We start from the raw sequence: 16,587 nt of genomic DNA, 5'->3' as shown, positions 1-16,587 counted from the left end.
ATCTAAAGTTAACCTGGGCATAATGAGTCCACAAAGTAATACATATAGTTCCCTGGAGTATGGGGGACTGCGATTAACAATATACACCACTTTAGGTATTTTTTTTTTAATAAATTGTGGTCAAATATTTAAGTTTTGGGCAACCCCAACCCCCCATGGGCTTAGGATGCCCAGCCAATGAGGCTGCATAGAACAGGACCAGAGCCAGTTGAACTTATTCTGACCAATATCCAGTGTTTGTGACACAGGCAAGTGCAGGTTATTATCACTGCCTCACTGCAGCTTGAGAGCAACTGGCTCCCTTATTTGAATTCATAAGGCCTGCATGGGCCCTGCATTACCATTACCACAGTAGCAAGAGCAGCCACTTTGGGTCTGGAGTTAATGCTAATCAGAGCTGGATACAGTCATTGAGTCCATTGTTGTAAGTTTTTATTATCCTTTAAGTGTTCCTTTAAAAGACCATTCATTCTTTCAATTAACCCTGCCACCGTGGGGTTTTAGGGCAAGTGAAACAGCCAAAGGACATCATGTTCTGTAGCCCAGGCCTGGGTTAATTGCCCACCGAAGGGGGATCCCCTGTCACTGTCTACATGTGTGAGGACCACAAAAAAGGCACTTCACTTTTCTAAACTAAGTATGGTAGCTCATTGGTCAGCTTTTCCTATTGAGAAAGTTAATAAAAGTCCCATAGCCATGTCTACAGTCCTAAAAGCATACCTTGCACCTTCAGATAGAGGAAGCAGCCCAATGTAGTCTACTTGCCATCAGATAACAGGAATTTGGTCCTGACCAACATGTCCAAGCTGGTGAGGAAGCATTCTGTGCCACTGCAGCACACAGAAAGGATAGGCATCTACTACCTCTTTTAGTTCATGCTGATAATGGGCTATTGGAACTGCTGTGCCAATTTCCACAGGGTTAGGTGGCCTCAGTGCCCAGTTTTCCAATGTAGCCATTCATCTGCCTCATGTGTTGTTGGTGTCAAGCTGCAGATATTCATCAGGGCATCTGCTTCAATGTTGCCAGGCAAAGAGTTAGCATTATGGAATGATGCATGGAAAACAGTTACCTTATGCCTTTGGCAGGTTGTCCAGATGTCTTCCCACATTTCCTTCCCCCATAAGGGGCAACTGATCACTGTCCATTTTTCTTGCTTCCATGTAGCCATCCATACTGTCAGGCCTCAGTAAACAGCCCAATTATCTGTACAAACAGTTAAAGCATCTCCAGGCTCATGGACAATCACCATTCATACCACACATAGCTCAGCCCATTGGCTGCTTTGCAGAGTTTCTGTATCCCACCACATGGTATCAGTGCTTAGCTGGACAGCCACTGCTCTCCAATTAGCCAGTTACTCATGTGCCAACCCATCTGTATACCAAGCAGAGGGTATACTTCCCTTTCCATTAACAGTGGGAATCAGAGGAGGAACTACATCAGGTAGGCAGTGGGATAAACTGTTCTTCTCTACAGGAGACTGGTCCCAGGATTTCATGCATTTCTGCACTTAAAGGGCTGTTTTTGAAAACACTGCATTGTAGGAGGTAAGTTTTCCACTTCATTAATGTGTCAGCTGAGCACTCCCAGGATGTGGCTTGCTTATGGTGTCAGAGATCCACTCCTGTATAGGTATGGCTGTTCATAAAGTCATTGGACATTTTTGAGTTAGCCCTTCTACTCATAATAGGGCATTATAAGCAGCACACAATTGCTTCTCTAAAGGACTATATTGAAGTTCTGCTCCTTTCCATAATTGTGACCAAATTCTGATAGGTACACTTTTAGCCTGTTGCCTTTGCCACAAACCCCACCTGTACCAGTTTGAATGTATTATGCCCCCCACCCCAAATGCCTTGATGCAATCTTGTGAGGGCAGACATATTAGTGTTGATTAGATTATAAATCTTTGATTATTTCCATGGAGATGTGACCCACCCACCTGTAGGTGATAACTCTGATTAGAGAATTTCCATGGAGGCATGAACCCATCCATTCAGTGTGGGCCTTGATTAGTCCACTGGAGCCTTATAGAAGCTCAGAAAGAAGGGGCAAGCTTGCTAGAGCCAAGAGGGACATTTTGAAGAACTCATAGGAGCTGAGAGAGGAACTGTAGCTTACAGAGGCATTTTGGAGATGGCCTTTGAAAGCAGACTTCTGCTCCAGAGAAGCTAAGAGAGGACAAATGCTTCAAGAGAGCAACTAAGAGTGACATTTTTGGGGAGCTGAAGCCTAGGGAGGAATATCCTGGGAGAAAGCCATTTTGAAACCAGAACTCCAGAGCAGGCACCAGCCATGTGCCTTCTCAGCTAACAGAGGTTTTCCAGATGACACTGGCCATCCTCCAGTGAAGTTACCTAATTGTTGATGCATTACCTTGGACACTTTATGGCCTTAAGAATGTAACTGTGTAACCAAATAAACCCCCTTTATAAAAGCCAATCCGTTTCTGGTATTTTGCTTAGTGGCAGCATTAGCAAACCAGAACACCACCCAAAGCCAATGTTGCTACTGACCACATCCAATTTGCAAGGTACATCTGGGTCCACCCCCCTTAAAGCTTGTGACTGCACCATGGCATGATTTGATCTCTCAAAAGCAGCCTGTTGGGGAATGTCCCATGCCCATGTTTTCTCCTTTCAAATGAACAATACAAAAGTTTAAGAATTTGTGCTAGGTGAGATGTAAAAAACCTCCACTAACCCAATAGCCCTAAATAAGCCATTAATTGTTTGGGAGTATGTGGGGTAGGATAATCCTGCACTTTATCAAAGACAGCAGAAGGAATAGTTCTTGTCTTACCTGACCAGACAACACCCCAAAATTTGATATAACACCCAGGTCCTTGCACTTTTTCTCAGTTTATCACCCATCCTCTACTCTCAAGGTGGGTCATCACTGTTTTAGCAGCTTCTTCTAGGCCTGGAAAAGAATTACTAGTTAGCATTATATCATCAATATAATGGAACATAGTGGCAGTATCAGGAGGTGTCCATTTTGTTAAATCTCTAGCCACTAGGCTGTGGCAAATAGTGGGGATGTGAATATACCCTTGTGGCAACACTGTGAAAGTCCACTGTTGTCCTCCCCATGTGAAGGTGAGCACAGGTTGACCTGATGATACTAGAGGATTGATAAAGAAGGCATTAGTGAGATCTAACACAAAATGAAACAGGCCTAATTTTGTGCTAATATCCTGGAACAATGTGGCAATGTTCGGCATCACTGCAAACAAAGGAGGAATTACCTTATTTAGCTCTCTATATTCAATAGTCTTTCTCCAAGGGCCATCAGACTCATTTACTGGCCAGACTGGACTGTTGAAGGGGCTATGGGTGGGAATAATAATACGCACCCTTTCTAACTCCTTTATGGTAGCTGTAAATTCCTGGTGACCTCCAGGTAACTTGGACTGGTGAATGGCAACTGTGCACCTAGGAGGAGGCAGCTTTAATGGTTACCCTTTAGCATGTCCTCTCAGGACTGCATTGACAATTCAATACTGGAGGCAGAATTCCCCTATAGTGGTTTGCAGGGTGATATTCTGCAGAAAATCCATCCCCAGTGTAGATTCCATAATAGAGGATGCATATATATATTGTATAAGTTTGGGAAGGTAGGCAGCCAATTTACATTAAAACCTGTTTTTAAGTTGCTTTAACCGCTTGGCTCCCATAACTAAGTTATGGTTAGTGTGGGGTCTCCACTTTGTGGTTTCCTCCCATGTATTAGGGTACATTCTGCTCCTGTGTCTACTAGGGCTAAAACTCATCATTCATTAGTGGGAGACAAAAAATAGTAAATTCAATGTGCGGCCTCTGATCCCCAGTGCCCCCATAAATTGCTCTTATTTGGGGATCTTGGCCCCACCCCTAATTGAGGGAAAATGGGGTCTCCCAAACTTCCTCTGCTGGTGGAGTGGAGGGTTCTGTTCATGTACCATGTGCCTGATAGCTGAATGCAGCTTTTTTTCTGAGGGTTTAATTTCCTGCTTAGCAAACCTCTGTTCTTTAGGCAATTTACTCCACAGCATTTTGTTGTCCACCAATTTCCTCTATTTCTGTTCTGGCTGCTATGAAATCTGTCCATATTTGCTCTAACCCCCATTGCTCTAACCCAGGCCTTGGTTTTCTGCAGATGGCCCACTTCTCCCAATTCTGTGATCACTTGGGCAGCTACCACAAGAGGTTTTCCTGTTAGGGGCTTAAGGAGGGGCATTAAAAAGTTCCATGCCATTGATTAGGGGCCATGTGCAGAATTGTTCACTCAAGTGAAAGTGACATCATCTCGTCCCACAGTTTCATTAGTGTAAATCAAATGTTTCATGCCTAATCCCCAAAGTATATCCTGAAGCTCCTCTATGCTATTCCACTGTAGCAGGATGTGGGGTAAGTACCTTTTCTGTTGCCACACAATTTTACATTGTGTGACTAACCACTGAAAAAGAAAATGTCTCCATGTTATTTCCAAGTGAGTACAATTGCTGGTGTAGGGAGGGGTGAGTGGAAATGATAGCTAGCTTACTCATTTCTCACTCAGTGAGCAGAGTGCTCTCTGCACCATCATCCCATAGCCATAGCAACCAGTTTGTTAATGGCTCTCTAGACTTTTGCTGATATTGATTCCCAATATCCCCTAATTCCACTGGGGAGAATTCCTGTGATGTGACAAGCACCTCTTGCTCATCAGATACCTATTCTGCCTCATCCTCCCCTCCTTCAATAGAGCCTACCAGCCATTCTGATTTAATTTTGTGCCAGACCAGAGGATGGATGAGCTTATGCTCCTCTTACACCTCCCATTCCAACTGTGACTCTTCCTCTGAAGAGAAATCCACAGGGTCCCAAACCTTAGGATCCCAGTCAGGTGAGGTTAGAATGCATTTGATTGGCATTTTTTGCAGTTTGTGCCCTTTCACTTTAGCATAATGGCACACAAGTATGGTCAAATTGTCATCTACCTGCTTTAATCTTTCATTCAAAACATCCTTCAACCTTGGCTTGTGCCAGACTCATATACTTTTACAGGTTTACTTCATCCTCCACATGGTGTATGGCCACCTTTGCTGTTAAAGCTTCCTCAGTAGCAGCACATACAGCCTCTAACAATGGCCAAGCCACCACAGCTGCAATCTGGTGGCTCCCATTCTGTTTCTGAATTCCCAAAGCTCCTGCAGCCTGCTGCAAGATATCTATTAGTCCCGCTGGGGAGTTGCACACAGCTCCATATTCCCTCAGTGGTCCCCATTCATCCAGCAGGGTAGCTACTCTTCCCCAAATCAAAGTCCCGGGCTACCCCAGTATCCCCCCTGGGGTCTTTCCCTTCCCTAGTTTCCTGCCTGCAGAAAGTACGGGCCCCTTGATCTCCTGGCTGGCTTGCCAATTGTCACAGCCTGAAGCAGCTTTGCCAGTGAAAACACCAAAGAAGATGTCAAGCATTTTCTGAAACATGACCTTTATTTGGGGCTTACTCATGAGGAGGCAGAAATCAGGAGAAATCAAATGGCTTTTTCTCTCACTGGGTAGGTACCGCTTTCGTAGGGAAGTGGCCATGCAATGGAAAGAGGATAGCAAGCCAGTTATAAGGGTTTAAGACAAAGACATTCCTAAGGGTGGGAGAGCATCCTGTGACATGTGGGTGGTGCAAGAAGGAAAGAATTATAGGATGGGGCTTTGTAAATAACCACAAGAGTGATAACACTTGGGGGCCAGGATGCAGGTAGCCTAGATTAACATTGTTGCTCTTTTGTGAGACCAAGAGTTTCTCACCTCCTGCTTACTTCCCATTTAAAGTTGCAGTTTACCCTTTTCCTCTTTGCTGGCTTACAAAGATGACAGGTTAAACATTAGCTGCCAAGATCATGCAGAGTGCCATGCACCAAGGTCTGCATGCCCGTTTTGTTCAGGCCAGGGCTGCCACATAAACAAATAAACCCCCTTTAAAAAAGCCAATCCATTTCTGGTATTTTGCATAATACCAGCATTAGCAAACAGGAAAGCATGTTATGGTTAATTGGAATTTGGTGCCTGTTAGGTAAAACTCCCCACCCCCAACATGCATGCAACTGACCATTAGCAAATATTCCAGGAAGCAATCTGCACCCACAGTGGATATGACTGTTTACCCTTAGCTAATGCAGCAGTTTGGGCAAGAACAAAAATAAAATTTCCATAATGTAATAAACTCTCTGATGCCAAGTCCTTATCTTACCATGACCAAACCAATCTCCTGATGTCAACTCCTTAGTTCTCTATCTAACTTCAACCCCTCTTCTGAAGGCTATGAGATTGTACTCCTGCCTTTGTTCAGGGCTGTCACCATTTTTAGTTTCATCCCACCTGCATATGAATGAAAGTTTCTCTGATTGTGTTTTGGTCTCTTCTCTTCCCAGTCAAAAAAGCCTATCAGTCCCTAAATTTTTTTAACTTCCTCTGATTAAAAATGCATTCAATGACTTTTCTGTCTGTCTTGGTAGATACAAAATTGAATTGTTTAGTCAACAGAGGAGCTTGGGTTATATTGGTTATAATCCTGGCTGTGAAGATGTACAAAACAGGATGAGTTCTGCAATAGCTAATGAACTTAGTGAATCTAGAAACATGTCCATCACATTCACAACTATTTCCCTAGAGCTTTGGGCAGTGCTTGGAATATAATATTTTTCCAAGCAGAAATATAATATTTTCTAATGAAGTCTCTGGTTTATGTAGATTTAATTTGGAGTATTCTCTCCTTATTAGTATATTCAGAAAAAATGAATTTATGCTGGTTACCTGGGACCTGATTAAATGAGGATTTACTAAATACTGTGGGCTTCATTGAGATATGTACCAAAAATATCAAATTTGCAACTTTTTGTACAGAACTTCTTAGATGGAAGGTGTGGGGTTAGAGGAAAGAGGTTTGGGGAAGTGGGAAAACAGGGAAATAGAAGAAGGAAATTGGTAAGTCCAGAGAAAAATAAGCTCTTTGTTACCACCTAGTAGGGTGATATTTAAAAGAAATTAGTTCAATCATATGTGCAGTAAGAGATTCAAATTCCCTGTCTCAAGGAATTCTTTGAAAGAGGAGGGTTACATTTATTGGAGTCATATATGGAACTGAGTTCCTGCTTCTGCTAAATCAGTTGAGTTTGAGGATTATCTTGCCTTGCCCTGACGTACTGTCCCTGGCATTGACCATGATTCACCCTGTGGGAACCTATATGAATGGTAAGAAATTTGAATAAAAATTTGTGGCAAGGGAGAGGGGCAGGTCTTTCACACACATGTACAATTTGAATTTAATAGTAACTGTTCCCATTCTTAAATATCTTTCTGCTATCCTAATGGGGAATTTCTCACTGAATAATTTTCCTCCTTGAGCTCTGGCCACCTGCCATGTTACTTGTTCCCTCTGTCTATGACCCATACTCATCTCTGCCCCTTTCCACTCTCACTACTTATCCCGTTTCTGTATTCTATCTCCTTCTAGACCTTCAACATGTATCTATGTTCTCTTAGCTTAATTTTACACAGACAATTCTATCCAGGATGGGAATGGCAGTGAAAAATGAGGAAAAGTCTATGAAATGCACACTTACTTAAAATTAGTATATTAATCCTATAGAATATGTAGCACAGAAGGTTGTTGGGCTTTCCCCTTCCTCGGTGTTAATTAATAACAAACTCACGTCAGCTAATTAGCAAAGGTTTTCAGAGTTAAACTCTGTTTTCTAATTCAAGTTCTTTCAGTCATTTTCCTAAGGGTGAAACTGTAATTATTTATTTTGATGAAAAGAGGTTTTATAAAAAAAACACACTAATTTATTTATTCAAAATATGCTAAGTGCTTACTATTTGCCAGACACTCTTCTAAGTGATTGATTTATATCAGTGAATAAAGTAACAATCACAGGTCTTATGAATTTTATAGTAGAGGAGAAAGAATAGATAATAAACAAATAATTAAATTATATTGTGTGTTGGTAGTAACTAATAATATGGGAAAAAAAAGAAAAGTAAAGTAGAACAAGAGGGATCACTGCTACACATAAGGTATTGATTAAGGTAAATGTTATGTGATAAGAAATAACAGTTCCCTTGAAGAGCCCATAATCTAATTGGAGAAATAAAACATAAATACTTAAAAATTAAAACAGCCAACTATCACATATCACATAAATTCTAAGTACCAAATAAGTGGTATGCAAATTAAATTATAAAATAGCTATCCTGAAAGAATGCTGAACTATGTATGAATCAACCCATATTCCAAGACCAGTACCTTTTTTTCACTACAAGTGATTTCAATCTCAGATTTCAACAGGCAAATGTTTGATTTCTGTTCCAGTTATCTATTACTACCTAGCAAATTACCTCTAAACTCAGCTGTGTAAATATTTATTTTCATCATGAAACTTCAAGCTGTGTATGGCTGTGCAGAGATAGTTACACTTGGTGTAAACTGAGGCAGCTCAGTGACTAGCGAATGGAACTACTTGAAGATATTCTCATTCACCTGTCTGGATATTGATGATTGTTGACTGAGACTTTAACTTGGGCTGTTGATTGGAATACTTACACATGGCTTTTCCGTGTGGTCTAAGCACCCCTACAACATTGGTGGCTGGATACTAAGGACAAGGTGAGAGAGAGAGTGAGAGTGAGAGTGAGAGAGAGAGAGAGAGAGAGAGAGAGAGAGAGAAAGCTGTATTGCCTTCATGATCCAGCATTGGAAATTAAGAAGTTTTGCTTCTGTCTCTTTTTTCATCAAGGCAGCAACAAAGTCCAATTTTGGGGTAGGAGGGGACCAGTCTCTACCTCGTGATGGGGTGCAGCAACACCCAGGAAGAGTATGTGCGACTACAAATTGTGCTGTGGTCATTTTTGAAAAATACAATCTACCACAATCTTTGAACTTCAGTTTTTTCATTTTTTAGCAGTACAGTAAATTCAAATAATAATTATTCATACCTCAAACAGTGAGAATTCAATGAAATAAAATACAAAATTTGTATTTGCTAACAAAAATAAAGACATTAAATAAATTTGCACTATCTTTGCATACTCTAAATGTTTTCAGGACTTATCAGCTCTAGATACAAATAATTTGACCTTAGTACTTGTACACAAATATTTCTGGGCCTTTAACTTCCTGTGAAAAGCCTACCCCTTTCCCCAGTGTTTTGATTTGCTAAAGCTGCTAGAATGCAATGTACCAGAAATGGGCTATCTTTTAACAATGGAGATTTGTTAGTTTACAAGTTTACAATTCTAAGGCTCTGAAAATGTCCAAACATCAACAGGATGATACCTTCTCTGAAGACCAGTTACCAGTGAGCTTGGGCTCTGTCAGAGAGCAAGGCACATGGTGATGTCTGTTGGCCTTCTTTCTTGGGTTTTGTTGCTTGCAGCTTCTGGCTTCAGTGGCTTCCTCTCAGCTTCTCTGGAGCTTTTCTGTAAACTTCTTTCAATTTTCTCTCTCCACTTCTGTATATGTTTCATCCTCTTATGAAGGACTCCAGTAAGAGAATTAAGACCCACCTTGAATGGGGTGTGTCACATCTCAATTGAAGTAATCAAATCAAAAGATCCTACCTACAATACATCTACACCTACAAGAATCAATTGAAAGAATATGATCCTTTATGAGGTACATACAGCCTCCAAACTACCACACACAGCATACTTTTGGAATTCTCCAGAGATCTTTTTTCATGTTTATTTCTACAGTGTTCACAATACTCCATGTGATGTTTCTGCTACTCTACCTTCTAGGCACATCAGCTTCATGCTAGAGGCTGCCCAAGGTAAGCCAATTGGGGAAATTCTCCCTCTAATGGAGTGAGCTGTGTGCCTCACTTCATTAGAAGAATTCCAAATAGCTTCCTGGATACTTATTCTGGTTCCTGTAGGAAATTATGTCCAGAGATTCAGCCTGCTGAGTTATAAAGATAATGTTCCTTTTCCATTGAAATCAGTCCCCTGCCCCTCCCAGACTTCTCATAAATGCTTTATTTTTTCTTTCCTTATTTGGTTCCAAAATATTTCTTCAGATTTGTTATTTGTCAAAAAAAAAAAAAACAAAAACATTATGTGGTACTTCTTACTCTGTACTGGCATTTTACACAAACATACACACACAACTCACAACTAGGCTATAAGGCAGGTACAATTATTATCCTGAGGATACTGTGATTGTAAGGCCAGGATTTGAATACAGACTGTGTATATCTGCATTCCTTGTTCTCTTCACCGGTCACTATTGTGGCTTCCATTGCTTATGCTCCCTATACACTTCAGAACTTGTCCAATACTTTCTTCTCATCTCTATGTGCTGAACTGATATGCTTTGCTGTTAAAGCAACTGATCACCTGCATTATGTGCCACTGTATTCTCATAATATTGTGCTGTACTCACCTAAGAGGATTTTCTCTTATCAGTAGAGCTGATTCTCATCTCCCAGCATCTCTCATGGGTCCATGTCTGCTTTCTATGCTGGACAATTATCTAAGTGATAGAAACCATAGAATTTGATAGAATTAAGAATTGCCTATCAAATGGTAACCCATTTGAAAAGTTAAATTTATTATAACTACTGCAGTAAGTGTGAATAGCACCTTGACAGAGTCTCAGTGTTTTCAGAAGGAGAAATTAATGAGAGAAAGTGAAATGGGATCTGGGTTCAATAGGATTAAAGTAGATCTTTCAAGGAAGGGAACCAGTTGGGATTGGGAAAATTCATGATAGAATAGCTTAGGATTGATGTACATAGGGCCTTGAAGCAAATCTTTATAATTAAACTTTTGTTGATAAGCTAATTGTTTACCTGGCTGAACAGACTAATGTCCTCTATTACTGATCTGTGGGAATTTCCTGAAGTAAACAGTGAAGTTCTTTATTGGTTAATAGTCATGTCTTTCCCAGGCAAAGATTTTCTGGGACAAACATATCATGTTGATAAAGGTAAAACAGTCTTATCTTAGTCATGTTGATACAGTTGATCTCTATTCTCAGACTCTCAATTCCAATCCCCTATGATATGGTCAGACCTGCTTCTCTGGTTCTTCAGATTTGTTCAGATATGGTTGAATCCTGGGGTGAAAAAAACTAAGATCCTCAACCAAAACTAAGATCCTCAATCTTGAAGTTTGCTAAATACGGATCCCAAATTTAAGATGTTTTGCCCAAACCATTGTTTGATTATTCCCTTGGACAGCTAATTTCAGAGAAACAAGTTTCTAATCCCTGGGAACAAAATTAAGGAAGAAGAGAGACCCATGTAAATTTGTCTCAAGATCTGTCTGAAGAAGAATCAAAGATAATTTGTAGAGGTAAGGCTTGATGGATCTTGTGGGAGATGGAATTGTGTACCCTAATTTAGACATGCTCTTGATCTTCATCTGCAATCCTGTGGGTGTGAACCCATTGTAAACTGGACCTCTTGAAGATATTATTTTCAGTTAAGGTGTGGTCCATCTGAATGAGGGATTAATCTGGATTACTGGAGGCCATATAAGGAGAAAGCCACAGGAAGGTTCTGGAAGCTGGAAGTCAGTGAGAACCTGGAAGAGAAAGGAGAGGAAATTGCCATGTGAAGGGAAAGCCAAGGAACCCTGAGGATTGATGGCAAGTCAGCACCACATTTTTGGGGAGAAAGTATGTCCCCACCAATGTCTTGATTTTGGACCCCTCCTAGCCTCAAAACCATGAGCCAATACATTCCCATTATGTAAGCCAACGTGTTGTGTGGTGTTGGTGATAGCAGCTCCGGCAGGCTAAGACAAGTCTACACCAGGAAACTGAGGAGTCGTCCTGGCCCTAGGCTGAATCTATGACTCAATAGAGGTGATGTGGTAATTTTTAGTGCAAAAGAATGCAGGTTTTGGAGCTTCTTGGAAGGGAGGAGCATATAGAAAAAACTAGAGATATACAGTGGGAAATTAGTGACATATATATGGTATTTCTTTGGAAGGCTTGCCTATTTGTAATTTGTGAAAATCTGATAGTCAATCAGTACTGTTGGTTTTGTAAAATAGTGTAAAAAAGAAAAAGCTAGTAATATGTGGCCAAATATAATCTCTAAGGAAGTACTCCACTACCCACTCCCCTTGCCAAGTGACATTTTATGTTTTTTTTGATGCTTGTGCAGAAGAAAAGTTTTTGCCAAATGACACAATAAATTAATACACTTCCAAGAGCCTCTTGTGAAATACTAAAGTACCCTTCCAAATCAGACATGGCTGTCTACCCATTGTTCACATTGATAAGAGCATTTAAATGTAAACTTTCCTGAGGATTCAGATGGATACTTCATGAATTATCCTTCATAAAATGAGAAAAGTTAATTTACTGCTAATTGTTTTCACAAGGCCAAGAAAGGAATTTTCAAATATGGGGACATTCTGTAAATTGCTGTAATGTTTGTGCTTGGATGATCAGTGATTAGAAGGGAAAGGCATAAATGCACACAGTCTCACCCTCCTGAGATGCTTTCCAAATTAAGCATATTCTCTACCTTAGGCCAGATATTCTGACTACTGCCTTCAGGAAGGTGCAAGTACAGGTATAAAATGTGGCAAGTGATCCTGATGCAAATGGCCTGCAAAATACACTGAGATAACCAGAAGAAATTCTACCTACTATAAATAATCCAGAGTTATTTTCCTTTCTCATTCATTTTTCCAGACTGATTAGCATTAGCATTAGTAGTCAAAGAAAATGGTGTTTGGAAAACACTGAGTAATCTGAAACTAGAAAATGGTACAAGACATTCACGCTGGAGCTGTGCAAGTTCCAGAGGTGTGTCTGGTAGGGGAACTGGGTTCAGTGATGTAAGTAAAATTTTTTAACAGGAGTGGAGTCCAAGATAGGCTAAAAGCACATTCCAAAGGAGGTCAGAGCACAGCACTGGAGAAACATGGGAAATACTGTGGACACAGAGAAGTCTGCCTGGGGGAAAATAAGGTTTCAGCCACTATGCAGAGGCTTATATTCCACACTTGGGGAAGGGTCCTGGACACAGAGACCAGCTGGAAAGCACAGCTGGGAGAGTAAATTGGGGACCCAGTCATTTTAAGATGGGGTTCTCAAATATATCTTCACATTAGAAGGTTTTAAAAAATACAGATTCTATTGTCTTCTTCATAGCTATTAAATCAAAATATGCATGGGTGTGTCCTGGAAAAGGTCATTAAATTAAATATTTCCCAGGGGATTATAATATAGTAAGTTACCTACTGGATTTGGAATACAGTGTTCCAGTGTTTCTGCTGATGTTTCTCAAAGTGGGCTCAAGGATCACTTGCTTCAGTACAACCTGAAAGCCAAATAAAATGTAGATTTCTATGCTTCATCTCAGGATTATGGGATCAAAATCTTGGGATGGTTCTATAAAACTCAATTTTTAAGATAGACTTAGTTTTTTAGACCATTAGTAGGTTTACAAAATTTGTGAAGAAAGTACATAGAATTCCTCTTCCCCCATAGGCAGTTTATCCTATTACTAACATCTTGCATTAGTGTGTTATGTTTTGTTAAAATCGATGAAACAATTTTGAGTTTACATTTGGTTCACTTTTTGCATTGTACAGTTCTGTGGGATTTGACAGATGCATGTCATGTATTATGTATCATGTAAAATAGTTTCACTGCCCTAAAAATGCCCTGTGTCCTTTCTCTGTAAGTCAACTTGGCAGGTGGACTTGCTGCCTTCCCCCCATGTGGGGCATGACTTCCAGGGGTGTAAATCTCCCTGGCAATGTGGGATATGTCCCCTAGGAATGAGCCTGGACCTGGCATCATAGGACTGAGAAAGTCTTCTGGCCAAAAGGGGGAAGAAAAATGAAACAAAATAAAGTTTCAGTGGCTGAGAGTTTTCAAATGGATCAATGGGTTATTCTGGAGATTTTTCTTATGCATTATATAGATATCCCTTTTTAGTTTTTAGTGTATTTGAATAGGTAGAAGGAAATACCTGAAACTGTTGAACTGCAGTCCAGTAGCTTTGATTCTTGAAGATGATCATATAACTATATAGCTTATACGGTGTGACCAGGTGATTGTGAAAACCTTGTGGCTCATGCTTCTGCTATCCAGTGTATGGGCAGATGAGTAGAAAAATGGGAAAAAAGTACAGGAATATTGGGGGAAGAGGGGTAAGGGATGTTTGGGGTATTCCTTTTTTCTTTTTCTTTTTATTCTTATTTTTATTTTTTTGGAGTAATGAAATGTTCAAAGTTTTATTGTGGTGATGAATGCACAACTATATGATGATACTGTGACCAATTAATTGTATACTTTGGATGATTGTATGGGATGTGAATATATCTCAATAAAATTGCATTAAAATATGTCCTGTGCTCTACTTTTTCATTCTTTCCTCCTTGAATTACCCCATATCCCTGGCAATCCCTGATCATTTTATTGCTTCTATAGTGTTGCCTTTTCCAGAATATCATGTGACTGGACTCATACAGTTTGTAGGCTTGTCAGACTGGCTTCTGTCACTTAGTAATATGCCTTTAAGATTCTTCCATGTATTTTCATGACTTGATAGCTTGTTTCTTTTTATCACTTAGTAATATTCCATTATATGGATGAACAAGAGTTTGGTTATCCACTCACTTCTTAGATGGAATCTTGGTTTCTTCCATTTTCTTCATATTTTTATTACTATAATGATATGCTTTATAAAATTTTTATACTATTTTTCTTTATTGGAGAAGTTGTGGGTTTACAGAACAATCATGCATACAATACAGATATTCCATGTGCCACCCTAATATTAACACCTTGCATTGGTGTGGAACATTTGTTACAATTCATAATAGTGCATTTTTATAATTGTACTATTAAAAATAGTACATGGTTTAAGTTAGAGTTCACTGTGTATGTAGTGTAGTCCCATGGATTTTTAAAAAATTTTATTATGTTAGCATATAATAAATCTAAAATTACTCCTCTTAATCATATTCAGATATATATTTCAGTGCTGTTAAATGAATTTGCAGTGTTGTGCTACATCTGTGCACCATATATTACCAAAATACTTTCATCATTCCAAATAGGAACTGTTCTAGTTTGCTAATGCTGCCAGAATGCAAAACACCAGAAATGGATTGGCTTTTATAAAAGAGGGTTTATTCAGTTACACAGTTACAGTCTTAAGGCCATAAAGTGTCCAAGGTAATCATCAACAATCAGGTACCTTCACTGGAGGATGACCAATGGTGTTTGGAAAACCTCTGTTAGCTGGAAAGGCATGTGGTTGGTGTCTGCTCCAGAGTTCTGGTTTTCTCCCAGGATGTTCCTCTCTAGGCTTCAGCTTCTCTCCAAAATGCCACTCTTAGTTGTTCCTGGGGCATTTGTCCTCTCTTAGCTTCTCTGGAGCAAAAATCTGCTTTCAAAGGCTATCTCCAAAATGCCTCTGTAAGCTGAAGCTCCTCTCTCAGTTCCAGTGCATTCTTCAAAGTGTCCCTCTTGGCTGTAGCAAGCTTGTTCCTTCTGCCTGAGCTTATACAGTGCTCCAATGAACTAATTCAAACCCATCCTGAATGGGTGGGGTCACAGCTCCTTGGAAACTATCCAATCAGAGTCATCACCCACAGTTGGATGGGGCACACCTCCATGGAAACACTCAGAATCACAATCTAATCAACACTGATACATCTGTCCACACAAGATTACATCAAAGAACATGGCTTTTTCTGGGGGACATAATATATACAAACCAGTACAGGTACCCTGTACATTTTAAGCCTTAGCTTCCCTTTCCTTAACTCCACCCTGTCTTCTGGTGACCTATATTCTAGATTCCGACTCTCAGAATTTGCTTATTCTCATTGTTTCAAATCAGTGATATCGCACAATATTTGTACTTTTTGTCTAGCTTATTTCACTCAACATTAAGTCTTCAGTATTCATCCATGTTGTCCTGTATATCAGGACTTCGTTCCTTTTTACAGCTGAACAATATTCCATTGTAGGTATATACTACATTTTATTTATCCATTCATCAATTGATGGATGCTTGGGTTACTTGCATTTTTTAGCAATTATGAATAACGCCACTATGAAAATCAGTATGCAAATATCTGTTTGAGACCCTGCTTTCAAATTTTAGGAGTATGTATCAAGTAGTGAGATTGCTGGGTCATATGATAGTTCTATCCTTAGCTTTTGGAGGAACCACCAAAATGTCTTCTACAGTGGCTGCACCATTTTACATTGCCAATAGTAATAAATGTATTGCAATTTCTCTGTATCCTCTTCAAAGCTTGTTATTTTCCATTTTTTTTCTAATAGCAGCCATTCTAGTGGGTGTGAAGTGGTATCTCATTTTGATTTTGATTTGCATTTCCATGATGGCTAATGATGTTGAGCATCTTTTCATGTACCTTCTGGCATTTGTATATCTTCTTTGAAGAGATGCCTATTAAAATTTTTGCCCATTTTCAAATTGGGTTGTTTGTCTTTTTGTTCTTAAGTTGAAGGGTTTCTTTATATTTTTTGGACCTTAAACCTTTATTGGATGTGTGGTTTCCAAAGATTTTCTCCAATGTTATAGGTTGTTGTTTTACTTTCATAGTAAAGTCCTTTGAG

Source organism: Choloepus didactylus, chromosome 11, assembly GCF_015220235.1.
Source record: "Choloepus didactylus isolate mChoDid1 chromosome 11, mChoDid1.pri, whole genome shotgun sequence".
Taxonomy (NCBI): Eukaryota; Metazoa; Chordata; class Mammalia; order Pilosa; family Megalonychidae; genus Choloepus; species Choloepus didactylus.
This window is presented reverse-complemented; position numbering follows the sequence as displayed.